General features: G+C 39.6%; 1 long non-coding RNA gene across 1 annotated transcript; it reads right to left on the reverse strand.

Moving 5' to 3' along the window:
• Nucleotides 1-15310: 15310 nt before the first annotated feature.
• LOC138886292 (uncharacterized) lies at nucleotides 15311-16027 on the reverse strand. Its single transcript, XR_011404943.1, has 3 exons — nucleotides 15715-16027; nucleotides 15559-15624; nucleotides 15311-15446 (listed from the first exon to the last, which is right to left on the reverse strand). It is a non-coding gene; the product is annotated as an uncharacterized lncRNA (long non-coding RNA).
• Between the last annotated feature and the right edge of the window lie 1284 nt (nucleotides 16028-17311).

Here is a 17311-nt window from a genome sequence, read left to right on the forward strand (position 1 = left end):
GCAGTTAGTGGTAGTAACATCATCTCACCAGGAAGGCGTCATAAAGCAAGTAGTACATGAGGACGAAGAAGAAACACTAGGACAATCGAAATTTGAAAATAACGGCATTGGGGATGGACGAAAGGTGTAGGATGAAGAGGATAAGGAGGGCAAAACAAAGGAAGATCAGGTGTTTGATGAAAGTCGCCAAAGAGGTACAGCTGAGATTACGAGCCAAATAGCAGATAAAGAATCATTTCGTGTTTCTTTAGGAGACCAAGGCTACTTATTGCCAAGTGACAATTAAATTTTATTGTTGAATATGAGGAACCAGCACAAAATAGTAAAATTTCTTCAATTGTTACACAAATAGAGATTGAAGTTGCGGATGCTGGTAAGAGTGTTACTGCTAGAGCTAAAATGTCAATTTTAACTGCTCATGTTTCCTTTGGCATGCCGGAAATGTGTGTGTTGCTTTTCGATTATCATTTTGGACAATTAGTTTGTTTAGGAACCTTGAAAATGGGATTTAGATGTGAGGTGTTAGCAATGAATTCTATAATGAGTAGGTACTTAGAATGTGGGAAGAATTGGGTTATTGTCAAACTATTCAAAGAAAGACTGAATCGAAATATGATCTCAAAAATTGTGATGTTGTATTGTTCTAATTTGAATCGTAAAAGCGAGAAGGGATTGAGACTTTCAATACCTGCAGTGGCTTTCGTGGTCCATTACTGCAAATTGTTAAGTTGTTTGGTATTAATAGGAGTCATGATTCATCTAGATTCATGAGAAGTTCATTGATAACTTTGTATCCCAAGCGGGGTAAAATTGAAGGAGCTTATAGTGCTTCTATAAATTTAGGTATGTGGAATGATATGTTGATTGTATGTGCGCAACAAAATGAAAGATTACTATTGCATAGTGTTTCCAGTAATGCGGTGCTTATTTCGCTTAGTGTCAGTCCCTCATTCTGGTCTGAAGTTGTTGGGAAGATATGTGGTTGGATTAATAGTGGCTGGATATCTTCTTCAGCTATGATGTTTGGGGTCCTCTATTTTACTAATGAGCTGCTTGAATGAATCATTTATTTTGAGTACTTTTGGTACAATTGCCTTGTGGCCATGTTACTACTTCTATTATTTTGTTTCCTACTTAATATGATTGGTTTTATAAGTCAAAATTGTACAAATGATTTGCTAATTTTTCCTGAAGAAAAGGTGGAAATACCGGTGAAAGTTAATGAGATTACATTTACTGGTATTCCTAAAGCTATGTCAGTGTCCTTGACTATTTGTGAGATCTTATTTGCTGTTGGAGTAGAGTATCACAGAGTGGTAGTAGCTACATCTATCGCCTATAGGTTGGATAATCATAATAAGGGTCGCTTGAGATGTGCAATAAGTGAAGAGTTTGACGCGTGTGGTATACTATGCTTCAGTTTGAAGAGCTTCAACAAAGATTTCTTTGATCTAGGACGGATGGAGTTTGATTATTATGATTTGTTTGATGTGAAGCTCTTGGTGCAATGTACTGTGTTATGGAATCAAGAGAGTCTGATGCTACTAGTAGCAAAGTTATTACAGTCAGTATACTACACCGTGGAGTTTGATCAGAATGATGAAAATTATTCCAGCAATACTTGATGCTCATGGTAGTACACTATATGACACTAACTGAAGTTGTCCTTTTGGGAAATGATGCGAAGAAATGGTGGATAAAGAGTCACTGGGGTTCACCATTGAAGTATATTGTACCAAGCAGAACTGGTACATTTGCAGTGATAACAACAATGATTTTGCTCCAAGTTGGCCCGTTGTTGGTTGCTGTATCATTTGTTTTAACCTTTGGTTATCGCTTACTTTGTTGTGTTAGTGGCTCTCTTAGATCTATGGCTAATCAAACAAAGGCTAGTAGTTTTAAGCTGGGAAATTCTACGAATGAAGCCTTGGCTACAACAGTTGGATTTTCTTATCTTTTTGGAACATTTTCAATCAGTGCACTACTTTGCCTAGTAATCACGAACAACTTGGCACAAACTATAGAACTTTTTTATGTATCCTCTGCTAATAAAGTACCTGGGAGTAACAAGCTGATTAGGATGTTTGAAGGAACTTATAATGTTGCTTTCGTAGAGACCATTTCCCTTTGTGCTCCAGTTGGTGATCATCTGTGGCTAGTTGTTGGCATAGTATCCAATATTGTTGTTGGAAATTCATTGCTCTTCATTGAATCATGTCTTCCCAATGTTTGGAAACATACGATGACCACTATTCATAGCAGCAAGTTTCTGCAATGCAAAGAAGACAACTGGCTGGAGCACTACATTCTCAATTGTTTGTGTGAGCACGTGATTTTTCCCTATGTGAGAATTACTCCCAAAAATTCAAAATAAAATAATTTTTTCTTTGTGCGCAATTTTGAGAATTTTCGTGGTATTTTTGGATAATTATTTGTATTTTGTCTGTGCATGTTTATTTATTAGATTAATGAAAAATACAAAAAAATGTGTGTTCCATGTGCATTTAGGATTTAATTTTACAATTTAGGAATTAACAAGTTTGTTTTACAAAATGGGAAAATCACAAAAAATATGTACTTCGCATCTTTTGCATTTTATGTCCGAATTGTGTGATTTTTATCGTTATTGATATTTAATTTCGTGCGACAGCTCTGGCGACTCTGCTGGGGACGACCCAGAATCTCTGGTTCAGGGTTCAGAATTCGAGCTTAGATAAATTGTTATATTTGGCTTTATCTGATTTTTACATGTTTGGGCCTAAGGTGTTAAATGCTGCTTTTACCGCTTTGATATTATCTGAACTGTATATAAACTGTGCCGAAACCCTTCTCTTCTTACCTCTGGAGATGTGTTTGTTGGTCGAGACTCCCTGTTCTGTTAGTGTCAATACCTGAAATAAGAAAGAGGCCGGACAAGTTACTAAGCCGGATGGCCTTTTGGTTCCCGGTACGTAGCCCCCTCCTCGACTCGAGTTGTCCGCTCGGGTACACAGTCTAGAACAAATACCCAGGTTATGAATCTAGAATAACTCAGCTTCATGCCGGATCCCTAATAGGAACGTTTGTTTGCATCACGTGCATTTGACTTTGGAGGCTCAACACGGGGGTTGGGTCTGTCTAGGACAAGTGTACCAAAAAATGAAAATGACCATCCTGATACATCTTACTTGCTTCTACTTGTGAATTTATTTGCTTCGGATTTGCATGCTGACCGGCTTTTGAGGAAAGAGAAATAGCAGTGTGAGGGTTAAAAAGAGTTAAATCGCATGTTTTGAAAACTAGTGTCCAAATAGTGGCGAAACTCTGCCGAATTTTTAAGAAAATGAAAAAAAGAAAAGAAATGAAAAAAAAAGAGAAAAGGAAAAAAAAAGGGTTTTTGTTTATGAAAAATAGTTTTATTTGCCAATGGAAAAAGAGTATTGTTTTTAAAAGAAGTTTGTTTTATCGGCCCGAACTACGCCGGTTTGATTCTCACCGGATGTGAGATACGTAGGCAACCCTCATTGGGTCCAACCTCCCCTTTTGCAAAAACATTCAAAAGAACAGAATTTACTGTTATTTGGAAAATAGTTATAGTAATGTCATTCTTGTCAGAAATAGCCGAATGTCCTTAAAAAAGGCGCCGAAAGGCCGTTTTTACAAGAACGGCCACATGTGGTCATTTTTCGCAAGGCTTTCATCAGTGAGCCGACACAGCCTTAAAATCTTCGTTCTCGAAGTGCTGAAAGGCCGTATTTGCGAAATCGGGTTTTTATTTTTATTTTTGAAAAATGTGTGTTAGTTTTATTTTGAGTTAAATAAGTCTTAAATTTTAAACACCCTAATAAATGTGCAGAATGAGCATAGATCAAAATTTACACATAACAATAGTGAACAAGATCCCTTCGGAGTTGCACATATGGTGGGATGACTTAGGCGAATCAGGGCGCGACACGGTCAAGCTATACCTGGGAGACCTCACTGGGTTGCTGAAGATTAATCCTAGGGGAATATCATAAAAGTTGTTGTTATATTTTGGGACACAGCCCACAATGTAGTCCATTTCTCAGATTTTGAACTCACCCCAAAAGAGGTAGCAGGTTATAGGGACATTACTGAGGGGCTAAGGCACAAATATCTGATTGCCTCAAGAGCCGTCAATATGCGCCAGTTCATGGATCTACTAAAGATAAGCAAGGGAGTCCCGTACGCTGAGTCGGATAAAGTTTTTCTACTCTGCAGTTCATGGGCATATAGGGGGAATCAACGATCCAAAAAGCGGGGTTTGCAGCAAAGGAAATCAGACAAAATGGGATGAACATAGGCGGTTCGCCTTCATGGTAGCATCCTTAGGCATTGTGGTGTTTCCCCGAAAAGATAGAAATATTGATTTAAAGGGGGTAGGAGTCGTCAAAACCCCGATTACCGGCAACAAAAGCACGCTTGCCCCTATGATGACATCCGAGATGTACCGAGCTCTCACAACTTGTAAAGCCGAGACCGATTTCTTCGAGGGGTACATTAAGCGCGAGCAAGGCATACGCGGCGAATAAAGAGGGACTACGAAGGGAGCATCACTATATTGAGCAAAACAATATCCACTCTCAAAGAGCGGATCTTTAGACAAGCCCAAGAGGCCAGAACAGATAGGAAGCGCTGCTATGATCCGATGGCCCGGATGGAGAAACAGATGAATGGGTTTCAGGATCAACTCTTTTACAACGCTCAAAGTGCTGGGGATACAGAGTCAACAAATAGAGTGATTGCTTATGGAAAGGGACAGAATCAAGGGAAGAATCGATGATATCAGGCACTACATCACCATAAAGTGCCTAACTTGTGAGGATAAGTCCCGTACCACCTTCTTTGCTTCATAAATGATTCATGTCCACTAGGCTATGGAAGATTTAAAAGATCTGCAAAGGGATCTCGCACCTAAGCCCGCGGCAAGGTCGAACGATGCCTCACGGGCACCAACTTTTGGATCTTTAATGTATTCATAGTTCGAGTCAGTGTTTTGTTTTTAGAGTCTGTTGTCTGTCTGTATATTCTCTTTTGCATCAAAATGTGTCAGTAGTTTTTTTTTAGTCCATAATTGGTTTTACTTCGGGTTTGTTCTCCTTTCCAAAAAAAAATGTGTCTAGTTTGTATTATAATGTTTCAATAAAGAAAATGGAAAATTCCCAAAATCCGCTTTCGCATTTATGTGGCAGAACTACGCTCGGTCTGATTCATGCGGGGACATAATACGTAGGCAATCCACATAAGATTCGACCACCATTAAAAATAAAAATAGAAAAAAAAGAGAAAAGAAAAAAAAAGAAAAAGAAAAAGAACAGAAAAAAAAAGAAAAGAAAAAGGGAGCGCACAATTACAAGAAGCCGGAATGACGCACGTAACTGAAGCAAATGCAAAGGATTAATTGTCTAGTTGCATTGCATCCTCAATGTGTGTTTTCTTATCTGTTGAAACCCCTAATGCTAACAAGTTGCTTCCATTTTGTCCTCTTTCAATAATCAGAAAGGTGGTTGGTTGTGGTACTAAAGTAACGCTTCCCTGCAACACAAAGGCAAAAGACAATGGCAGAGAGGAATAGAACTGAGTGGGTTGGTATCGATGCTCGAAAGCGGTTGGTTGAATAGGACTACGGGTTGGTAGAAGAGGTAAAAATGTTGAGACAGAATGTGGCAGACATATATCAGGCATGGATGACTGGGAAAGAACCACCTCTGCCACCGCCTAGCTTCTTGAACTCTGTCCTTACCCAGGCACCTAACACAATAACGGATGATCCCCCACACTCTCCATATCTACCCACTTATAACATCTTTTCCAGCCACCCGAGTAGCTCCATCACTCGTCGTCCAACTATATTCTCCCAACACTACTCCCCTCCCCAATGCTACTTCTCTTCACGGGACTCCCAAAGACATGCTTCACTTTCCCAGTACCCAGCTCCACAAAATGCCTATCCACCCTCACAAGCCAACCTAAAGCCCTCTGGATCAGGTTTCCGGCCCAATCAAGCATTTAAGAATGAGAGGTTGCTGAAAAAAGAAAAGGCTTTTACCCCTATTAGAGGATCATATGCCAGTTTTGTCCAAAAGTTGAAGAAATTGGACATGCTAAAGCCGATTCATATAAAAATGTCAAACCCTCTGTCAAAGAAGTTTGATTTTTCTCGAAGGTGCGCCTATTGCTCAGATGCCCCGGGGCATGACACAGAGAAGTGTTGGAAGCTGAAGAAAGCAATTCAGAAGCTTATCGATGCAGGTGACATTGTCATGCAAAATCCAGATGACAGACACTCGCCAAAGTCCGACGCCTAATCGTAATGAGATGCATATGTTGAATATGACTAGTTTTGAAAAGGAATATGAGAAGTCTTCTGAGATCCTCGGAGGTCCGCGCGTTGCAGAGTTTTCAGTGCTATCAGAGGTTGCTCTTAAAAATGAGCCCGCTGTGACGACCCGAAGGGTCATCACCATAGTTCTTCCTTGTTCCGCGCTTTCGAGGCCTTGAAAATCTCGCTTTTAGTTGCCTCGATTGGTGTGCGCAGTTCGGGCGCGTAGCCGGAAAGTTTTTATGTTAGAATATGTGAATTATGTGAAACATTTGATGAATTTTGGTATTAATATGCATAATGTTGACTTCGGTCAACATTTTGGGTAAACGGACCCGGACCTGTGATTCGACGGTCCCGGAGGGTCCGTAGAAAAATATGGGACTTGGGCGTGTGCCCGGAATCAAATTCTGAGGTCCCAAGCCCGAGAAATGAATTTTTGAAAGAAATTGTTTTTCTGAAATTTGATATGAAAATTTGAAATGAAAAGGAGTTAGAAAATATAGGTATCGGGCTCGTATTTTGGTTCCGACGCCCGGTACAAGTCTTAAATATGTGTTAAGCACTATCTGTAAAGTTTGGCTAAAAACGGACGTCATATGACGTGTTTCGGACTAAAAATGGAGAATTTGAGTTATGAAAGTTGAAGAAAGAAAATCATGTGTTTGAGGCTTGATCCTATGTATATGATGTTATTTTGGCGATTTGATCGCACGAGTAAGTCCGTAAGATATTTTTAAGGTTGTGTGCATGTTTGGTTTGGAGCCCCGAGGGCTCGGGTGAGTTTTTAATGGGGCCCGGGAGGTCTTGGACTTAAAAAAATGCAGGTTCAGGTGTTGCAGACACCAGCGCAGTCGCGGTCATTTTCGCGCGGTACGCGCTGGAGCTGCGCGGCCGTGATGCATTTTTGTGCGGTCCGCGTGGCTGAGTCTGAGGGCTAGGGTTTCAGGTTAACCAGCGCGGCTGCGCACCAAAACAGTGCGGTCCGCGTTGGAAGGGTTCAGAGAAGCCCCACTTTTCTCCCACTCGACGCGGCCGCAACACATTTTTGTGCGGTCCACGCCAGGTCCTCAGAAAGGTATACAAGTTAGGAAATCTTAGTCATTTTTCACTTTTCAAAAACCCAAAACCTAAGAGGCAATTTTTCAAACAACTTTTCTTCTTCAAAACGATTGGTAAGTGATTTTTAACTTAATTTCTTTATTCCTTAACATCTTTTAACATAATTTCAACTTCAAATCAAAGATTTTCATGGGGAAAATTGGGTGTTTTGGGTAGAACCTAGGTTTTCTACAAATTGAGGAGTTGGACCTCAATTTGGGGTCCGATTTCAAAACAAAGCATATACTTGGATTCGTGGGAGAATGGGTAACCGGGTTTTGGTCCGAACCTCGAGTTTCGACCACGTGGGTCCGGGGGTGTTTTTGACCTTTTTGGGAAAAACCTTGTAAAAATTATTTTCATGCATTGGGATTGATCCATTTAGTAATTATTAATGTGATTGAGTAACTTATGACTAGATTCGAGCGGATTGGTGGTGGAATCAAGAGGTAAAGCTATACTAGAAGCGTGAGTTGAGTTTGGAGCATTCGAGGTAAGTGTTTGTTCTAACTTTGGCTTGAAGGAATAGGATTAGGATGATATTTGCTACTTGCTAATGTGGAGTACGGTGTATAGGCATGGTGACGGTTATCTATGCACCGGAGTCTAGCATGACCATGAGTCTTGATTTCTTTAAATTCGAATAATGTGACACAAGCTCCTTGTTTATTTGATGAGTTTCATATAATGTGAACGGTTGAGGTAAAATTGTGATTGGTGTACTTTTGGAGTGTTAGCTCGAACATGAATGTGTTATTTGAGGAAGAATGGATTTAAAAAGGAGAATGTATTGTGAATACTCCCTTGCCGGGATGTGTAGACTAATATATATATTCCCCCTTGCCGGGATATTTTGGGCTGTTAGTTGAACCCTTGCCGGGTTAAAGGTATTGAGTTGTTATTCTCCCCGAAGGGGTCTACTATATGAAGTCAAATATTATGAACTATATTATGGGATCGTGTGGCACGCCGTCCACTTATATATGATATTATGGGATCGTGTGGCACGCCGTCCACTTATATATATGATATTATGGGATCGTGTGGCACGCCGTCCACTTGGTTATTGGCCTCTGTTGCCGGTGACATATTGTGCACTGTGATAAAGATGAATTGGGATCGTGTGGCACGCCGTCCACTTATATATGATATTATGGGATCGTGTGGCACGCCGTCCACTTATATATATATATGATATTATGGGACCGTGTGGCACGCCGTCCACTTATATATGATATTATGGGATCGTGTGGCACGCCGTCCACTTATATATATGATATTATGGGATCGTGTGGCACGCCGTCCACTTATATATGATATTATGGGATCGTGTGGCACGCCGTCCACTTATATGTATATATACATCATGGGAACCGGAGTCTCTTCTGCTTATTTCCGATATTTTATTTTTATCTGTTACTCCCCGATAGCATGTCCCCTCCCAGTTTTACTTTGTATTATCTTGTTATTGTTTTCTTGCACGTGTTGTATATATATATATATATATATATATCTGTACAGGTTAATTGTGGTAGGTATTGTCTAGCCTCGTCACTACTTCGTCGGGGTTAGGCTAGGCACTTACCAGCACATGGGGTCGGTTGTGCTGATGCTACACTTTGTGCATTTTTGGTGCACAGATCAGGGAGCAGCTTACGGACCGCAACAGTAGGACTTCTAGGAGCTATCTTTAGTCCAGGGACTATCGAGGTAGCCTAGCTGGCGTTCGCAGGCCGAAGTCCCTTTCCATGTTTTTCTTTGTTTGTTTATCTTGTATCAGACAAACATGATGTATTTTCCCTTTAGACATTGATTGTTGTATACTGTAGTAGTCCGTGAGCTAGTGAAACCAGACCTTGGGTAGTGATGTGTATTAAATTTTCGCACTTTTGGTTTCCAGTTGCTTTAGATTTAAAGTCTTCCGCTTAGATTTTGTCTCGTTTATTATATTATTTGAAAGAATACAGGAAAGGTGTTTTAAATATTGGGCTTGCCTAGCTCCGATAGTAGGCGCCATCACGACACCCGATGGTGAGAAATCCGGATCGTGACACCCGCAAAGGGAACCCAAGAGCAATTTGTTAAGAACAATGAGCTGGAAGTTGGTGGAGGTCCTAGTAATGTTGATTCCGAATTCAGTGGCTAAGATGTCGAGCTTGGCAATTGGAAAGACGCTCCTTTCTTGGTTGGTCAGGGAGGAGTTTTGGTGGTTCATTTTGTTATCATTTCTGTTGTCCGGGTTATTTGTAGGGTTGCAATCCAGACATTGTCTTGTGTCAAACCCTCTTATCCTTCCATTTTGTCCTAGTGGTTTGTTTAGTGTTGTCTAGGATTGTGTTATGTTTGTGCCAAGGTTGTACCCCAATTGTTTTGCTTGTTTCGTTATACGAACCGTTCACCGCTTGTCTAATGCAAATTCCGGTCGTTTGTTACCTCCAGTCATCTTCTTTGTTTAACACTTTTTATCCTTTTGTTTTTCCTTTGGTCAACGCCGATTCTAGTGACATGACATGCGCGCACAGTTTGGGCCTAATCTTAAAAGTTAATTATAAAGCCATTGGGAGATGATCGGGACACTTAAGGGAAATAAGAACAACTTGAGATCATTTGAAGCTTGAGCCACGTGAAACTGGGGCAAGTAAAACATAAAGAAAAACCATAAAAGCAAGTTAGCCATATTGACAAGGGGGTCGTTCCTGGTAATGAAAGTAAGAGTATTTCCCCAACGGTGCTTTAAAAATGATAAATGAAAAGGCGAATGTGTGGATATGGTTATCAAGTCCGGCACAATCAGAAGATGTGGCGAATGCTTAATTGTGTTGTTTGTGTTTGGCATGTTTTGAAGATTAGAATGACGAAGGCATTTTATTCTTCTATCTAAACACTTTATCATTCGTTAACCCTTTGAGCCTTATTGGTTTTATTTCATACCCCTCGTTCGGAATCAGTAGCAAAGATTAGAAAACACAAGCATGGAAGATAAAGAAAAAGAAAAGGAAAAGAAAACAACAGAAACAACAAAACAACAAAAGAGAAAGGAGAAAGGAGAAATGAGCAAAAGAAAAAGAAAAAGAAAAGAAAATAATAAATAAGTGGAAAGAAAAACAAAAAAGGGAATTGGGAACTACGTTTGACCTGATTCCTCAAAGAGGATACGTAGGCGCTTCACGGCTCGGTCATAGTGTAACATAGTGTGCATAATGTAACATAGTGTAACAAAAAATCAAAAATCCCCAAGCGAGAAACCGAGGCAGAACTTGTGTTCGATGTAAAGAAATTTGGTTCCGAAGGTTGTAAATTTTGAACCCAAATTGATTCGTTTTGAGCTGCTAATACCCTTTCTTTCTAGCCCTATCCAAAACCTCACGTTACGGTCCAAAGAAAGACCTTTTGACCAGTCTTCGAAAGATGCCAAGTCATGCAAATGGAAGTCGAGAATAACACTCTGATTCCCGGCAGAAAAGTAATAAAATGAGAGTCTTATCGATGAAAACCTTCACGGGCACCTTGAGGCGGCTATAAGTTGAGAGAAAAATCAAAATGAGAGAGGCTTGACAGTGAAAACCCTTCGGGCACTACAAGTCAAATAAAGATTGAGAATCATACAGGAAGCACCAGACGAAGATTGTGAAAGGCGATTAACGATAGCGGATAGGTCACGTGTGCATGTCATGGCCAGTAGAGTTGGTATCCACATCTGATAGGTTTTACCTCGTAGTTTTCTTGTTAAGAGTCATCTCTTTCTTTTTGCCTTTTACTCTGTTCCTTTTACCTTTGTCATTTCCTCTTCTTGAGTCTCTTTGGTCAGAACAAGCAAGAAATGATTTCAAAATTTGCCATCAGCTTTTCAATTATGCAAGACGAGATCTGACTAGTACATCAAAGTGGTATAAGTCAGGAAAGAACAAGCGCAATGAGCTGGTAATAGTCAACGTGCTTTGAGGTTCGCACAAAATACCCAAGATTGGTCCATATCAATTCAGGGACAGTGCAACAAAAATAGGGCCAGGGGGATTGAACCAAGGGTATATTCGATGATGAGATTGACAAAAGGATGGACCAGTGTCAAGAAGGATATTCCCAGCAGAAATCGAGGGTTATAAGGCCAAGGCTAGCGGAAAATCAAGAAAGAACAACGCGGAAAGCAATGGACATAATCGGGAAATTTGTAGGAGATGGGACTGAAAGGTTGGGGCAATGCCAATTCACGGACAGTACCGCAAAAGAAGATATTGGGTCTGCACCGGGAAAAGGTATTTCAGTAACACAGACGATGGAGGGAGTGGTTAATCAAAGAACATGCAAGATCTTCAAGTGAAATCGGTCGTCATGAAAATACGTGAGGTCAGATAAGGAGACTGGAAAATGGTTAAAGAGGTTTGTGAATAAGGAATCATCAAAAAGGTCGGAAGGTATCAGCCCGGTTCAAGATGGTCAAACAACGTATAGATGGGAAAATGGTTGATAGCATCCCCGGCAGCAGTATCGCAACCAACCATCACGTTTTAAACTGACCAAATTTTCTTTGATTTGAAGCAGGGACAGGGAATGTTACTGACGACGGAAAGACGCGCCACAAGAAAGATTGTCAAACAGTCTAACACAAGTTGGTGAAAAGCGGTATCCCCAGCAGTTTTTCGGGAGAAAGCAAAACAAGTTTTAAAGAAAGCAATGTCAGGAGGAAGATAACATGAGTTTTAAGGGAAGTAGTCTTTGAAGGAGTAAGATAACATATTTTTGAAAAATGTTATCCCCAGCAGTTCGCATAGAAGACAGTACAAGTTTTGAGGAAAGTAGTTTTGAAGAAAGATAATTCAAGTTAGAAGGAAAATGGTTGTTGAGGTCAGGAGCCCCGCCTGAAGAACGGAATAGCGCTTTATTTTCGAAGTTGTTGTTGAGGTCAGGAGCCCCCCCTGAAGAACGGAATGACAATTTATTTTTCGAAGTTATTGTTGAGGTCAGGAGCCCCGCCTGAAGAACGGAATTGCGCTTTATTTTCGAAGTTGTTGTTGAGGTCATGAGCCCCCCTGAAGAACGGAATGGCGATTTATTTTTCGAAGTTGTTGTTGAGGTCAGGAGCCCCGCCTGAAGAACGGAATGACGATTTATTTTTCAAAGTTGTTGTTGAGGTCAGGAGCCCCGCCTGAAGAACGGAATGACGATTTATTTTTCAAAGTTGTTGTTGAGGTCAGGAGCCCCGCCTGGAGAACGGAATGGCGATTTATTTTTCGAAGTTGTTGTTGAAGTCTCGCCCCCCCCTGAAGAACGGAATGGAGATTTATTTTTTGAAGTTGTTGTTGAGGTCAGGAGCCCCCCCTGAAGAACGGAATGACGCTTTATTTTTCGAAGTTGTTGTTGAAGTCTCGCCCGCCTGAAGAAAGAAATGGCGATTTATTTTTCGAAGTTGTTGTTGAGGTCAGGAGCCCCCCCAAAAGAACGGAATGGCGATTTATTTTTCAAAGTTGTTGTTGAGGTCAGGAGCCCCCCCTGAAGAACGGAATGGTGATTTATTTTTCGAAGTTGTTGTTGAGGTCAGGAGCCCCCTGAAGAACGGAATGACGATTTATTTTTCAAAGTTGTTGTTGAGGTCAGGAGCCCCCCCTAAAGAACGGAATGGCGATTTATTTTTCGAAGTTGTTGTTGAAGTCTCGCCCGCCTGAAGAAAGGAATGGCGATTTATTTTCGAAGTTGTTGTTGAGGTCAGGAGCCCCCCCTGAAGAACGGAATGACGATTTATTTTTCGAAGTTGTTGTTGAGGTCAGGAGCCCCCCTAAAGAACGGAATGGCAATTTATTTTTCGAAGTTGTTGTTGAGGTCAGGAGCCCCCCCTGAAGAACGGAATGACGATTTATTTTTTTGAAGTTGTTGGTTGAGGTTGGGAGCCCGCCCATATAACAGAGGAATACATTTCAGTCTTTAAATTTCAAGTCCGAAGTTGGCAGCCCACCCATATAATAGAGAAATACATTTCAGTCTTTACATTTCCAGTTTTGAAGTTGGGAGCCCGCCCATATAACAAAGGAATACATTTCAGTCTTTAAATTTCAAGTCCGAAAGTTGGGATCCCGCCCATATAACAGAGGAATACATGGAAGTTTGAAGTCAGTAAAGCGAAGGGTTACAACAAAAAAACCCAACAGAAATCAGAAGGAAGACCACAGGTCGAGCCAGAAGTAAAGAAACAGCAGAGAGGAATACAACCGAAATCCTCAGCGGGAAACAACAAAAATCCCCAACAGAGGAAGGAAGTTCAAGATTCGATGGAAAAATAATGTGAAGCTCACGAGAAGGAAATAAGCAGTTCGAGATCGGCAGTCAAGGGAGAATAAAAGACAAATCAGAAGTAAATAAATACCAGAGGAGTCACCGAGACATCAAAGCAACAAGAGATACAAGAGCACGACTGAAGATCTAGATAAGATTTTGTAATTCATAGACTATAGTTTAGTCTAGCTTCTTGTTTTCTTTCAGCATGGTGTAATAAGGAGGTCGGCAGGCAGTAATAACAGCATGCAACAACAGTAACATTGCAGTCCCATGGTAGGCCCAGCTACCAAAACTTCCCGAACTACATTAACCTGATTCCCTTCTAGCCAGGGATATGTAGGAAACCTTTGAAGCAAAGGTTCGGTTAAATATTTTAAAAATTGCTTCGCACGGAGTACTCGGATGGGCAAAAATTGCTCGTATATGCTCACTTTATCTTTGCACGAAAACTCTTCGTGTTTTCGGACAAAGAGGGGCAGCTGTGAGCACGTGATTTTTGCCCTATGTGAGAATTACTCCCAAAAATTCAAAATAAAATAATTTTTTCTTTGTGCGCAATTTTGAGAATTTTCGTGGCATTTTTGGATAATTATTTGTATTTTGTCTGTGCATGTTTATTTATTAGATTAATGAAAAATACAAAAAAATGTATGTTGCATGTGCATTTAGGATTTAATTTTACAATTTAGGAATTAACAAGTTTGTTTTACAAAATGGGAAAATCACAAAAAATATGTACTTCACATCTTTTGCATTTTATGTCCGAATTGTATGATTTTTATCGTTATTGATATTTAATTTCGTGTGATAGTTTGAATTCCAACCTTTAGGACAAGGTTGTTTTTAAGGCGGAGGGGAGGTGGATTGTAGTGAATAGGGGTGGGCGTTCGGTATTTCAGTTCGGTATTTAAGAATTTCGGTTCGGTATTCGGTTTATCAATTGTGTATACCAAATACCATACCAAAATATTTCGGTACGGTTCGGTATTTCTTATTTTGGTTCGGTACGGTTTCGATTTAACAATCAATGAATAATCAATGTTAACAGTGCACATGCACAATTGAAATTTTCACTCTAAAAGAATCTGTTTTTCGATATATAACAGTGCACATGGCTGATCTGATGGCACATGCACAATTGAATAAGTGAAAATCAAAAGTTGGCCAACTGCACAATGCACATTACACAACTATATTAAACAACTTAAACACAGTGCAATACTGCAATCAACTGGCCAACTGCACATTACACAACTTAACACTTAACATAGTACACAATTGAATTTGTACACAACTACACAACACATTACACAACTTAACACTTAACACAGTGCACAATTGAATCTGTACACAACTACACATTACACAACTTAACACTTAACACTTAAACACAGTGCAATAAAAACACAGTGCAACAAAAACAGTCTTAATACTTAAACACAGTGCAACTGGCCAACTGTAACAGTCTTAACAGTCTTAACACTTAAACAGTTAAACATAGTGCAACAAAAACAGAGAGGGCATCCCTCAACAAACAGTCTTAATTCTTAAACATGAATTCCAGGAAGACGTGCAAGACAACGCTTAATATGCTTCCTTAAACCAATTTTTCCATTCCTCTTTGGATTAACATTATATACTTGACCACAATGTTTGCACTCTACTTTGCGAACTTCTCCGTTATCTTCTTTCACCACAAAGTATTCCCAAATATCGGAGCGTTGAGCAGTAGCACGGGGCATGATTGCACTTGAACCTAAAAAAAATATAAATCATAAGTTAGAATATTATATTTTGATGATAATAAAACAAAACTACAAAATATTAAGTATATCATTATCACCAAACAAATAGAGTATTAAACTTACCACTCAAGATGCAAGTTGCAACTATACATCAAACAATGCTAGTAGTGCTTCCATTATTTTCCATATCTAAAGATAATACGACCAAATATGTCATACAAATGAAAAAGCATGATATATTATTTTGAATTAAAATACACACAAAATATTAAAGCTTACCAAGCTCGAGTTCCTCAAGATACTTCAAGTCTTCTTCAACACTAATAGCATTCTTCTCTTCTCTAAGCCAATCTTGAACACAAATAAGAGTTTGCACACATTTAGGAGTCAATGAACTCCTAAATGAATCAAGAATACGGCCACCAGTGCTAAACGCGCATTCCGACGCCACACTAGAAATTGGAATTGCCAACACATCACGAGCCAACTCCGAAAGAATAGGAAATCTAGGAGCATGTGTTTTCCACCAACTCAAGATATCAAATTCTTCACTAAAAGGCTCTTGTTCTTCACTAATGTATTTATCCAACTCCGATTTGGTATCCCTACTTCCATTGTCTTCCTTTTGTTTCTTCAAGCGAAGCTTAGTCCTTATTTTTGATGCACTTATAACACTCCCACTAGGTGTATTAGATGTGTTGTTAGATGAAGTAGAACTAGATGGAGATTGAGGACAAGATTCGGTTGAATACTTTTTTAGATACTCTCCAAACAAAGAATTCATATAAGCATACACCTAAGCATTTATTTTCTTCCCTTTTTCCTCCCCAAAAAGTTCTTCAAGTGCTCCCTCAACATATTCAAATTTGTTACGTGGATCCAAGACGGAAGAAATAAAAATCATTTTATTCATCTTTTCAGGCTCACCCCAATACTTCTTGAACTTTTCTTGCATTTGCTGAGCCATTTTTCTCAAATGCTCATCCTCACTAGCTAAACACATTTTCAAATGACAATAAAGTTCAGATACATCCTCAAAATGAGAATTACAAGTGACATAACGTGAACCTGAAACTTTTTTAGTTAGCTCGTGAAATCTTGCAAGAAACTCTATCACATTCCTCACATTCACCCAATCATCAGATTCAAGAGGACCTGCATTACCACCATCTTCACAAAGATGAGAACATTGATAAGTAGAAAATCCATCATAAAAAGATGCAACTTGTCAAAGGCCTTTTCAAATTGTTGTGTTGTATCCAACATTAAATAGGTGAAATTCCACCTGGTAGGAACATCTAAACACAACGTTTTGGTATATTCTACCTTTACATGTGCACAACACTGTTTAAACTTTAAGGTCCTTGCAGGCGAAGATCTCACATACCTCACAATATTTCTAACACGTGTCACAGAAGCATCAAGTTCTTTCAAACCATCTTGAACAATTAGATTTAGTATATGAGCCATGCATCTCACATGAAGATGTTTACCACTCATCATATTAGTTTTCCACATATCTAACTGTTTAGACAATTCTTTGACAGTGACATCATTTGAAGAAGCATTGTCCACAGTAATAGTGAAAACCTTGTCTAATTTCCATTCAAGCAAACAATCCCTAATAGCTTTAGCCATCTCTTCACCCTTATGACTAGTGATAGGGCAAAAATTAAGTATCCTTTTATGCAACTTCCAATCCCTATCAATGAAGTGGGTTGTCAAACACATATAATTTATTCTTTGTAATGAAGTCCAAGTGTCTGTTGTTAGGCAAATTTTTGGTTGTGCTTCTCTAAAAGAACTTCTTAGATTTTGCCTCAATTCACCTTAAACTTCATAACAATTCCTTGTTATGTTCTACGAGAAGGAAGAC

The sequence above is a fragment of the Nicotiana sylvestris genome, chromosome 2, assembly GCF_000393655.2.
Source record: "Nicotiana sylvestris chromosome 2, ASM39365v2, whole genome shotgun sequence".
Classification (NCBI taxonomy): domain Eukaryota; kingdom Viridiplantae; phylum Streptophyta; class Magnoliopsida; order Solanales; family Solanaceae; genus Nicotiana; species Nicotiana sylvestris.